Source organism: Octodon degus, unplaced genomic scaffold (assembly GCF_000260255.1).
Source record: "Octodon degus isolate 3935 unplaced genomic scaffold, OctDeg1.0 scaffold00007, whole genome shotgun sequence".
Taxonomy (NCBI): Eukaryota; Metazoa; Chordata; class Mammalia; order Rodentia; family Octodontidae; genus Octodon; species Octodon degus.
The window spans coordinates 29,074,405-29,086,831 of NW_004524583.1; the positions used below are offsets into that span (position 1 = coordinate 29,074,405).

At 42.0% G+C, this 12,427-nt stretch overlaps 2 pseudogenes; both read left to right on the forward strand.

Moving 5' to 3' along the window:
* Positions 1–872: 872 nt before the first annotated feature.
* On the forward strand, positions 873–3,122 carry LOC101571664 (annotated as a pseudogene).
* A 111-nt stretch (positions 3,123–3,233) lies between these two features.
* LOC101564893 lies at positions 3,234–4,814 on the forward strand (annotated as a pseudogene).
* Positions 4,815–12,427: the final 7,613 nt, after the last annotated feature.

Genomic DNA, 12,427 nt, shown 5'->3' on the forward strand with positions numbered 1-12,427 from the left:
ATATCAATCAACAATTAGAGCGATAAATAGAAGCAATACCAGCTGGATCTTCACTTAGAAATCCTACATGCCCCACTTCTATATCATAAATAATTCACTCACCTATACCATAATAATCAACTAAAACTTCAATATGTTCATATATCACTCATCAATATAATGCCACAAACTCAGATAAAGACCCCAAGAACAATGACCCTTAAATAATAACACTAGACCTTAATGTCTCAGGATACTGTTCTATAGCTCTAGCAGTAGTATAAGGATATAGTACTATTATACAACCTGATTACACCAAAAACACAACTAACCCTAAAAATGACCCACCGTAATTTAAAATAATTCCCCACTCAATTCCACTCAACTCATAAACTCTCAACATTCCTGGAAATATCTACATCCTCTTAAACTTTTAGTACCATTTCAGGTTTCATCTTTATGACATGCTGAAGCCTTATCTCATATGAATAAGAGACAAGTCATATCTGTCATAAAATTGTGCAAAACCTACTTATTCTCCTACATACTACTTCCCTATTGTTCATAAGTGCATTTGTAACATGATAAGCATTGCCTCACTTCCTTTTGAGAACAGAGTCCTAACAATACCCAAATGTGCCACTTTGACTCATTCTTGCCCCATGTAGGTTTCTACTCAGATATGGAGCCATTTCAGCCCAGGTGTACACCACTTTAACGAGTAGCCCCCATGTTCTCCTTTTTCCAGAGGCCCCTCAGGGTAGCCAGTTCATGGACCCACAGCACTGTTACTTAATAGTCCAGCCCTGCCCTTCCATTGACCAAGACTACAGCTCACTATGCTCTCCCCCAAAACAGGCCAGCAAAGAGCGCCTGTTTGGGGAGCAGTCTTGCCTGCCTTCTGCTTGACCACACTGCATGGGCCCAAGCTCCCTTACTCATGGGACCCTCTGGGGCCCAAAATCTCCTGCCAGGTGCTCTGTGCCTGTCTGCAATCTGGGCAGTGCTGTCCCCCATCTGCTGTTCCCAAGACCCACCAAGGTGGCGCTTCACCTCCTCAGAAGTTGTTATCCCCAGGAAGGTGCCCCACAGAATGCGTGGACGCAAGACGCCAGATCAGCTCTCCTACAGCATGCACTTCCGAGGCCAGAGGCACGTGATTCACATGAAGCTCAAGAAGAACTTACTGCCGGAACACTTCCCTGTTCTTACCAACAATGACCAAGGGGCCATGCAGGAGGACTACCCCTTTGTCCCTCGAGACTGTTACTACTACAGCTACCTGGAGGGGGTTCCTGGCTCCGCAGCCACGCTGGACACCTGCTCTGGAGGTCTGCGCGGCATGCTGCAGGTGGATGACTTTACTTATGAAATCAAGCCACTACGATCTTCTTCCAAATTTGAGCATATAGTTTCTCAGCTTGTGTCAGAATATGTGTCAGAGGAAGAAGAAAGGTGTGACATTCCAGAGGATGAGGCAAATCAAATACTTGAAGAGGTAAAACTTGCAGAAAGTCCAAGAGCTGCCCCTGCCTATTTGTGGTGGGTACATCAAAGACGTGTGAATCTTCACTATACAGTAAGTAAGTCACTGTAGATGATGGAGAGAAACGATACTTGTACCATAGAGAATGTTGTTTTTTTCAAACAGCATCATACATAGCATTTTTAGACCAATAGGCTTAAATATACTCCTACATCTTTTGTGTATATGGCAAGGGTTGATCCACTGAATTTAGGAAGAGGTGGACAGTCAATAAATGACTTTGGTTTATGGAAACAACATGGATGGTATTAGTGTATTCGCCATTCTACTTCACTGCTTCTTACAGGACATAAAATGGGAGGTGCCTTTTATATGTCTAACAATAGAGGTATATGCAACCCCAATTGGGGTGTATTATATGTGTTTATGTCAAGGTATCATGTATTTCTGGGTGCAACAATAGCAGCTCATGCAATATGTCATAACATAGGAATGCCACATGACTACCACGGTTGTGTCTGTTTTTGAAGAACTTATTGTCATATGGCTTCTGTGCCTGGTCTTTATGACCAGCCAGCAATTGCTCTTTTGAAAGCCTCCACCAAAAGCTTTTTAATTGGGACTCTTGCTTGAGTTTGCATTATCCTCCGTACAATAATTTTCCTTATGTAGCTCCTCGTTGTGGAGACAAGATAATAAATAACAAAGAGGAGTGTGACTGCGGGTCTGTGAAACAATGTGCCTCAAGTAAGTGCTGTGGAACCAATTGTATTTACAATCTTGGTGCTGTGTGTGACATGGAGCCTTGCTGTAGGAAATGTAAATATGCACATCCTGGAACTCTATGCCGAGATCCGCTTGTGATCTGTCAGAATACTGTACTGAGAAAAATGAAATATGCCCCGATGACTTCTATATCCAAGATGGAACCCCATGTTCACCAGTAGCTGTTTGTATGAGAGGAAACTGCAGTGACCATGATTTGCAATGTCAAGCACTCTTTGGATTCCAAATAAAAGATGCTCCTCCATCATGCTATGAAAAATTGAATGTAATTGGTGACCAATTTGGAAACTGTGGACTTAGGTTGTGAAGGCCAGAAGTTATGCATATTAAATGTGAAGCTGATGATGTTCTTTGTGGAATATTGCATTGTAGCTGTCCTGAAGAAGTTCCAGGAGGAGGCGAACACACCACATTTCATGATATAATAGTACAGGGAGCTAAACAGATACACTGCTTTGGTTATGATGCACACCAAGGCACAGAGGTACCAGAAATGGGACTTGTAGTAAATGGTGCAACCTGTGGCCCAGGAAAATTCTGTCATCGACAGAATTGCACTTTTCATGAAGATATGGGCTTTGACTGTGGAGTGCAGACATGCAACTACAGAGGAGTGTACAATAATCAAAAGCATTGCCACTGTATACGTGGTTTCAAGCCACCAGACTGTGGGGCACCAGGAGTAGGTGGCAGTGTGGATAGTGACCCTCCACCTGGCATAGAAGGTCTTAGAGCCAAAATTCAAATCACCATGGACACTATAGTAGTTCTACTTATTGTCAGGTTTGGTCTTTTCCTGGCTTCAGTTGTTATTGATGGACTTACAAAAGCAAAAAGAGTTATAGAAAAGAAAGTATACCATGATGAATAAGAAACTGAATCTGATTAAACCTAAATGGGTAGCTGGGGTTCTGAGAGCAGCAGAGCGGCACTGGCATCCGAGTGGCACAAGCATGGGGCTGTGGCGCCCTGTGATTGTGAGATGGAGACTGAGAAGAAGATAATTCCCAAGGAAGAAATTTCTGAAGAATGTCATCCATATGGATCAACATTAGAAAAACTTCCAAGAGTGGTTTACCAAGGTCATGAGTTTGGAGCAGCATGTGAGGACACATTAGAGAGACATTTGAGAGAGTCCTCAAAAGAGATTATGAAACAGTCTCATCAGGAGAAGGACTTTACTTCAGGGTTATCTTTAAGAAGTCACTCTCAAGTGAGAAAGACCAGGAGAGTAATGAGAGTGAGAGAGGTTACAGCACCAGCCCCAATCTGGTGGCACATCAGGGAGATGCTCTAGCACAGAGGGTTAGTACATTTATTTTTGGCCAAAACTTTATAAAGAATTTAGAACCTAACAAAACACAAAGGACATCCGTGGGAGAAAAGCCTCATACATGTAAAGGATGTGGGGAAGCCTTTAATCAGAACTCACATCTCATCCAGCATATGAGAGTTCACAGTGGAGAAAAACCCTTTGAATGCAAAGAATATGGAAAGACATTTGGAACTAACTCAAGCCTTCGAAGGCATCTAAGAACTCATGCTGGAGAGAAACCTTTTGCTTGTAATGAATGTGGAAAGGCTTTCATCCAGAGTTCCCATCTTATCCACCATCATAGAATTCATACGGGAGAGAGACCCTATAAATGTGAAGAATGTGGCAAAGCTTTCAGTCAGAATTCAGCCCTTATTTTACACCAGGGAATCCACACTGGAGAGAGGCCTTATGAATATAATGAATGTGAGAAGACCTTTAGGGTTAGCTCACAACTTATTCAGCATCAGAGAATTCATACTGAAGAAAGATATCATGAGTGCAATGAGTGTGACAAAGCGTTCAAACATAGTTCAGGCCTTATTAGACACCAGAAAATCCATACAGGAAAAAACCCTATCTGTGTAATAAATGTGGGAAAGGATTTGGTCAGAGTTCTGAGCTTATCTGACATCAAAGAATTCACACAGGAGACAAACCATATGAATGTAATGAATGTGGTAAAACTTTTGGCCAAAACTCAGAGATTATTAAGCATATTAGAATTCATTCTGGTGAGAAGCCCTATGTATGTAAAGAATGTGGAAAGGCCTTTAGGGGTAATTCATAACTTCTTAGACATGAGAGAATTCACACTGGAGAAAAACCCTATGAATGTTTTGAGTGTGGGAAGGCTTTCAGGTGGACTTCTCACCTCATTGTCCACCAGAGAATCCATAATGGAGAGAAGCCTCATCAGTGTAATGAGTGTGCAAGAACCTTTTGGGATAATTCTGAGCTGCTTCTTCACCAGAAAATTCATATTGGAGAGAAACCTTACAAATGTAATGAGTGTGACAAAACATTCAGCAAGCACTCCCAACTTATCATACATCAGAGAATTCACAGTGGTGAGAAGCCTTATGAATGCTTTTAGCCTTATGAAGATCGTTAGTTGGAGCTCTCACCTCCTTCGCCATCAGAATGTTCACTGTATGGAATGATCCACAAAAGAAGAAAGCCTTCAGGGAAAGGCTGAAGTCAGACTTACTCATTTTTTCACAATCTGCACCTCAAGTTATCAGATAAAAGGACAACCTTCTCTGTTCCATTGATTTTTATTTCAACAGTTGGTTCAACAGGTTGAGACACTTATGAACTATATATTGAGATACTTCAGTGCAGTGAGTTAAATTATAAAAGCTGTTTCAGGCTTTAATTCTCCGTTCCTCTTCCCTTTCCTCTCTCCCCAGTGAAATCACATAACATTAAGTGTCTGTACCTGCCATCTAGCCTAAATTGTTGCTCTTGATAAAAAGTGGAGGAATAGTATTTACCACCTTATAAGAATTAGAGTTGACTCATTGAACATTATCCTCTGAAGTCTTAGAAAGTCATGACCTAGAAGATACACTTTATTCTTCTGTCCACTGTTTAGTCTTGGAATGATTAAACTTCAAAAATTTTCCAGCCATGCTGTTATTTCCCCTTAAAAGATGGCAAGGTTAATGAAACAGTAGGAAGCATGGTTATTTTTACATCTCTTCATAGGTTTCTTCATTCCTGTAAGAGAATGTCATGAAGGAAGAAACTGACAAGGCAGTGTACAAGAGTGTAAGTGAAGGGCTTATAATCCAGAGGGACTGATTAGTAAGGTCAGGGTATAAACAATTGAGGCCAGTGTACCTAGCATGACAGAAGGGATTCCTGAGCAGTTGTATCCACTTTAGGCTGCTCAGTGTGACTGCCCAAGGATTGTCTATTAACTTTGGTCTCAGGTACTGATGTTTCAGGAGGTAGTACAATTGTTGCAATTTCACCTCTGCTACATATCTGGCCAGAGGGATGAGCCAGTTCATCTAAGTGGGGCATGACCTTGCCAAAGCACTTCAGCTCTCATAACCTGGACCCTATGGGTGAGAGTCCTTGCTGCTGGGTCCAGATGTGACAGCTTCTTGGTTTGCTAGATGGTCTTGGGTTTTCTTTCTACAACATTCTCTTGCTCTCTCATTCTACACATTATCTGTTCTTTAAGCAAATACACATAATTTTTCATGTTTCAGGCAATGTATGATAGTGGGAATTGTACTCATGAGTATTTAGCAGATTTTGGATCTGGGATCTGTTCTGAGCTGGGCCTATAACAAGGCATTTCAACTGCTGGTCCATAACTTTATTTGTCAAATGAGAGGAATTGAGCTAAATGATTTCTGGGGTTTCAAACAGCCAAATAGTTATTTCTTTTTTTCAAAGTCAAACTTTACATATCTTCATTTTTCTATTCTTTGTCTATCAACACTAATACTGACTACTAATATTTATTATTTACTATATGCCAGGCACAGTGCTTAAATAGTTACATTTTTATGTTCACAGTATCTCTGTGCTGTGGGTACTGTTTTAGAAAGCTTCATTGAAATATAATTTACATACCATAAAATTACTTGTTAAAAGCATTCAGTTCAATGGTTTTTAGGCAATGTACAAAGTTGTGAAACCATCAATGATATGGGAATTTTACCCCCAACTTAAAAATGAGGTAGGACTATCACGCAGTACCTGTGAGAAGCAAGATCCTCTTAACCACAATGTGGTGTGGCAGGTAGGCTGATCCATTCCTTCCTTGTTTGAAACCTTTTGCATATTTTTTATGACTAATTACTACCTAGATTGAATACAGTGAATTTAAAACCAGTCCTTGGGAACATAACTGGTCATGGTCTGGATCTATAAAGTGGGTTTATCTCCAGTTTCATCTGTTTGGCTGTGTAAATGAATAGTTGATTACATGGAGTTACTGCATCCTAGGTACCTCTACCTCCTAAGTGGCAGGCTCTTGACAGATGAAGCTCTTTGACTTATTTTTCCTATTAGGGTGATTACAAGTGGAGTATGCTTTCTCATTTGTTTTTGCTCAAGTTCAAGCTGCCTAGACCACTGGTGGTGAACCTATGGCATGTGTGTGCAGCAGGCTGTTTGTATCATTGAAATGTCACCTCTTTAGCTTCTGTTTTTCTGTGTTCACATATTTTATTTCTATGTTCCTGATATAAAACTCAGCACCTCTTCAAGCTCTGTCCAAAGAATCTACCCACAGAAATATTCATAAATAGGACCTTCACTGAAGAGATGTGTAAAAATTGGAGAAGAGTTCATGTCGTATATCCTGTTAGACATTTATTCTCAGAAGTCCTTTCTAAGCAGGTTTTACTGTCTTTCCCTTTCAGGGTTCAGCCACCTTAGCGCCTTCCTTCTTTTCCAATACACAACTCATTTACCCATACGATCTGTACTTAGCTCAGTTATCTTAAATCTATCACTGCCCAGCAAAAAAAGGCCATGTAGCTAACAATCCCCTTATCTGAACACTAGTAAGCAACTTTTGTTGTACCTGAGCATGTTCTTAAGAAGTTCTCATGTCATTCTCAGGAAAACCTTCCAAAGGACAGTGCTTTCCTAAGAGGGATTCTAGTGAGTGAAATTATCTCCATCTTTTTAAGTACACTGCATACATCCTGTTACCTCATTCCCTTTCCTCTCTGCCTGTCACCGAGGAAGAATCTTCCTTTTTACTGTCCTTCCCCATCACGCTACTCTGCAGTCATCTAGTTATGATTTGGACTGATACTTGTAACGTTGTGCACATGCAATTGCATAAAGAAAAAGTAATGAATTGTCTTAATTATAGACCCATTAAGACAGGACTCAGAGCCTCAAAGTCCTAAGTACCCAGAAATGTCCAGAGTTTTTGAAGTCATGTCCATGAACATTTCTGTTCCTTAACTTTTCAGGCAAATAAAGTATGTTTTTACAATGTGTCTCATAAAAAAATAATAAACTCAGTGGGAGCTACAGTGAAGGACATCACAGTGGCCCTTATTGGAAGAGAAGATGGATGATCCCTCTACGGATTCGGACATTCTTGTTTTGAAATAAAAACTTGAGGGTTTAAAAATGTGTTTCTCTGTGTTAAATTAAATTATAAGAAAATATGGAGCCAAGGATCATATTCAAAGCTTGAATTGGCTATTCAAGTATTTTAAGAAATTATATTAAAAGAGTAAAGTAGTTCCAACTTCACAGAGTGTGATCTGCTTGTTGGATATTTACAAACAATATTTGATAGTTCAGGTTGTGGATACTGAACCAAAAAGGGCAGCAGGGCAGGGCAGCATTAAGGCCCTACAGGAGTGTTGCTTAAAGTGGTATTTAATTATTACCAGAGATTTGAGACAGCTCAACACCATCCTGCTTGGTACAAGTGCATTTAATCATCACTGGTACACAGACGTTCTAGTGAGCCCTTACCGGATCCTTTTCTCTGTTCCTGGAGCTTTGTCATAGGCAGTGGGAGCTGCAGTTGCAGGTGAAGTGGTTCCAGGTCACTGGCAGTGTGGGCAGGATAAGGCACAGGAATGCCAAAAGAAGGTAGGGATAAGAAAGAAGAGACATTGGAGAGGAACAGAATAAGAACAAGGAAAACACAAGTCGACATAAATGAGCACTTCTTTGAGGAAGAAAGGAATATCAAGTTGTGCAAGAGAGCTCTGAAAAGGCTGGAGGCTGTCAAAAGACTTTCTTTGGTTGACTTTTCACAATGAACCAAAACATGCTGCCCATCGTGTTCCCTTGCTTTTCCTCGGAGTAAGAAGTCACAGAAATGCCCAAGTTTGGTATGCTCCAAGTAACCAAAGGACCACTGCATTCCAGGACTGTACTTTCAGACTCGAAGAATATCAAGAGTAAATAAACAAAAAGACAATTCTGCACCAGAAATCATATCTATAAAGACTTGGCCAGGTTACTGTCTGCATTAGGTACTTATATAGGGAAAGAAACTGTTTGGACAAGCTTGCCTAAATTCTAAAGTCATCTGAAGAATTCAGAAGGAAAATATTGAGTTGGGTCAGAAAAATGGACAACCTCAAAAATAAAGCCTGCAACGTCCACACTGTGATCAAAATTAGGAAACAGGAGGGCTCACCACTCCACTCAAGTAAGTAAGGGTTTTTGACACATAAGATTATTGACCCAAAACCAAGAAATGTGGTAGTTTGCCCAAATTTTTCCCAAGGTATCACCATCATCTCTTTTGAAATCATATATATATAATTATATATAGTAATATATATATATTAGAATTACAGGCTATATTCACTTGGAAGCCTTCACAAATGAGCACTCCTCATGGTGCATGTTACAGAATAGAAAGGTAAGTGAGCAACCCACGTTGTCATCTTCACCAAAACTTTTAAGAGGGCTTTCTTTCATTGCACTTGGGCCTGGTTTGGAGTCTCAGGTCCAACATAATGGTATGTGGGCTTCTGTCTGCTCAAGGGGCATGGCTGGTATATGTCAAAAAGAAAGCAGGAGTGAAAAGGAGAGCTGGCAACCAGAGTACATGCTGTGATGGGCACTTCTGCCTTCTGCATCTTCATCCCTCATGGGGCACAGTGTGCTCAGCTCTCCATGGCCACACGTGTCCATTCACATGAGTGTTGCCCAGGGTAATAGTAACTGTCGCCTAGGTGAATCTGCTGGTACCACATATGCTCTACCACTTCTCCACTGAGGATCATCAGCTTGCCCCTCCATGTGCTACTGCAGTGCAGTCCCCCTAGGCAGAAAGACCCTTCTGCTTTCCACCTCCTCTCACCCTGGCATGAGTCCTTGGAGATGGGAGAATGGCAGCTATAGTGCACTGGCATGGTGCTCATGCTGTGCCCCTGGCAAAGGGAGTTTCTTCATGGATGGAGCCCCCAAAATACACAGAACACACACTTGCAGGGAGAGGTACACGAAATCCACAGTGGGTCATGAGGAGTGCCAGAGAGCAACACTACCAGTTTCTCCACTTTGGCTTTTGTTGCTAGTCCTCCTACTGGATACAGGGGAGCAAATAAGAGTCTGGGATGTAACATACACATGCTTTCTGCACGGTGACACTTCATTCTTTAGAGCATTGTTCTGAGCTACCACTCTGACTGTGCCTTCTGTAGGCCATTCCTGGCTGCCCATGCTATTTGGTAAGTGATACAGACAATGCACCCTACTCCTCTGGATCCATTCACATATGTCAATCACTGAAGTTTGTCTTCTGTCCCTGTGCTTAGTGGCCTGTGACTCCACGGTGCTGGCAGAATCTCTGCACACCAGACAGGGTGTCATTAAGTAAACACGCTCTTCTGCCCTATTCCCACCACCATGGCAGCAATGAGGCCTGTGCACCATGGGCTGCAACCTGAATCAAAACCTCCCCCAGAGCTCCAGGACGGCAGCCTAGAGACAGACAAGCTCTGCGGCATCTTCAGGACATGCACCGTGGTCAAAGGCGTTTGGCTGCAGCATGCACATGAGAGCCTTTGATGGGAAGGCTACTTGAAAGGAGAGATGCAAAGATTAGATTCACACCGGTTAATATAGTGAGCCGGACCATCACTGGATTCTGGCAGCGGCTATAGAACAGAAGAGGGAATATGCCAGCTTGGAACATGTACAAGCCCTCCAAGGGAGAAAGACAGGAGCTGCCAGACAACATCCAGCTATCCTCCAGCATCCACTGGGCCGAGTTACCCTAGTGGGACACATAACCAAGGAGGGAGGATCTGCCAGGTAGCCCTTCTGGACCAGGAAACTACAGAAAGTGCAGCTAGAGACTCATTTAAGCGGCAGTGGCTACAATAGGACCAGTGTGGCCCGGTAGAGCATGAGGCGGAGGGCATGGTCCTGAGGGAGTACAGACACACATGGAACCAGCTCCTGTGGGTGGTATCTTGCCACAGTGAGAAAAGGGTTTGCAAGAACTCTGACCTGGGAGAACCTAGGGTGGGGAAGGTTTCCACAGTGACCCCAGTGGGACTTTCTTTGGCTGATTCCCAACCCCACAGAAATTACAGGCTGGAGAGAGATCAACAAGAAGCTGAGCAGCTGGGAACCTTGGACTGAGGGTGGAGGAAACACTCTGTGCAGTGCCTGCAGACACTCTATTCTCAAGTACCAAGAGGTCTCTGAAACCATGGGGCCCACAGAAACTCCCAGAGTAGAAAACTAGAGCAACCTATGGAAGGGGAGGTGATCGGATTGGTGCATGGGACAGGGAGGTGCAGCCTGACCCCTTGTGCCACTGATGTTGCAGACGGCAAGTGCCTTGGCAGAACAGATGCACAACTCTCAAGTGAAATTTCGAGGGTGTTAAGAGATGGGAGCATGGGGGAACAAACAGCAGAGTCCACAGAAGGCATCTGGTCAGGAGCTTGTGTCGGCAGCACAGAAAAGGATGAGGAAGAGGACCCTGCCAGCACTCTTTCAAGGCTAGAGGTTCCAAACCATGTCTGTCTAATGACAACAGCATAGAAAAGCCAACGTAAACTATTCCGCCTAAGCAGAGAGCCTTGATAGTTGCAGGGAAGTTAGTTTTTTTACTTTATTTTTTTGCTTGAACTTGGTCTTGTTTTCTATGTGTGTACAGACTGAGCTACCTGTATAGGATCCCTCCTGTTGCTTTTGTCGTGTTTCAGGTACTCAATTATACGTATCTTCAGCAGTGTTGGTTTCTTCATGATATCTAACTTTGCTTCATAGCCGTTCAAAAACTGGATATAATAAATGAAGCTTCTGTTTATTATGTCTCCTTACATGCTATTCTTTATTTTTCCCAGTTTTATGTTTCTCACCTCCTTTTCCTTAAACTTGACTTCATGTTTTTTACCTTTTTCTTTGATCTTCTCCTCACTTTTATACATATGTATTACAGTTAACCTACGTTTCAAGAAGGTTTAATTTTTTTCCACCATATTTTACTCTATTACTCTCCCTGTCTTTTTCTGTCATACCAAAGTATGTATATCCTCTAAAAGAACCTCCTAATAAGCTGTTATAATAGAGGGCTGGCTTGTCAAGTGTCCATGTTACTGGTAGTTATCTTCTCCTCTGTAAATAGTGTTAGGGCTTTTGTTTTGTTTCGTTTTGCGGAACCAGGGATTGAACTCAGGACCTTGCACTTCCCAGGCAAGTGCTTATTCTACTGCACTATCTCCCCAGCCACTGTGTTAGGGCTTTGAACCTAGCAATTAGAACATTCTATGCCTGGGGCTGGCGACATAGCTCAGCCGTCTAAAGTGCCTGTTTAGGCAAGCGTAGGCAACCACTGGAACAGCTGTTCAATTTCTGGTACCACATGCTGTCCCAGCCCCTCCCCAGGGCAAGCTGAGTGGGCCACCAAAAAAAAGACCTGCCTATGGCAAAACTGTCACAGGAACAGATCCACAGCCACAAGCACATCACAAAAAAAGCCATTTACCAAATCATCCCTACAAGACACAGGAGGACACAATCTATACAAAGAAACACAGCTATAAGAAGAAAAAACAGAATCTTCTTGTTAAAAAAAAAAAAAACTCCTAGGTTGCCAAAATATATCACAAATCCACTGAAGTGGATGAAATTTAAACAAATTCTGGAAGTTAAATTTCAAAATGATGAAAGATCAAAGAAAATACAAATAAGCCAAGTAATTTCTTTTTTTTTCAAAACTTTATTGATAAACAGATAGCAATGAGACAGTTTCAAATCAAATTGGAAGTACAGTTTCAACAAATAACACACTGCATATATTCTTCTTATTGGTTAATTGCTGTACAAGATGCGGACTTGAGATCCTATTTACAAACACCATTAGAACAAATCATTCTATTCATTAAGAG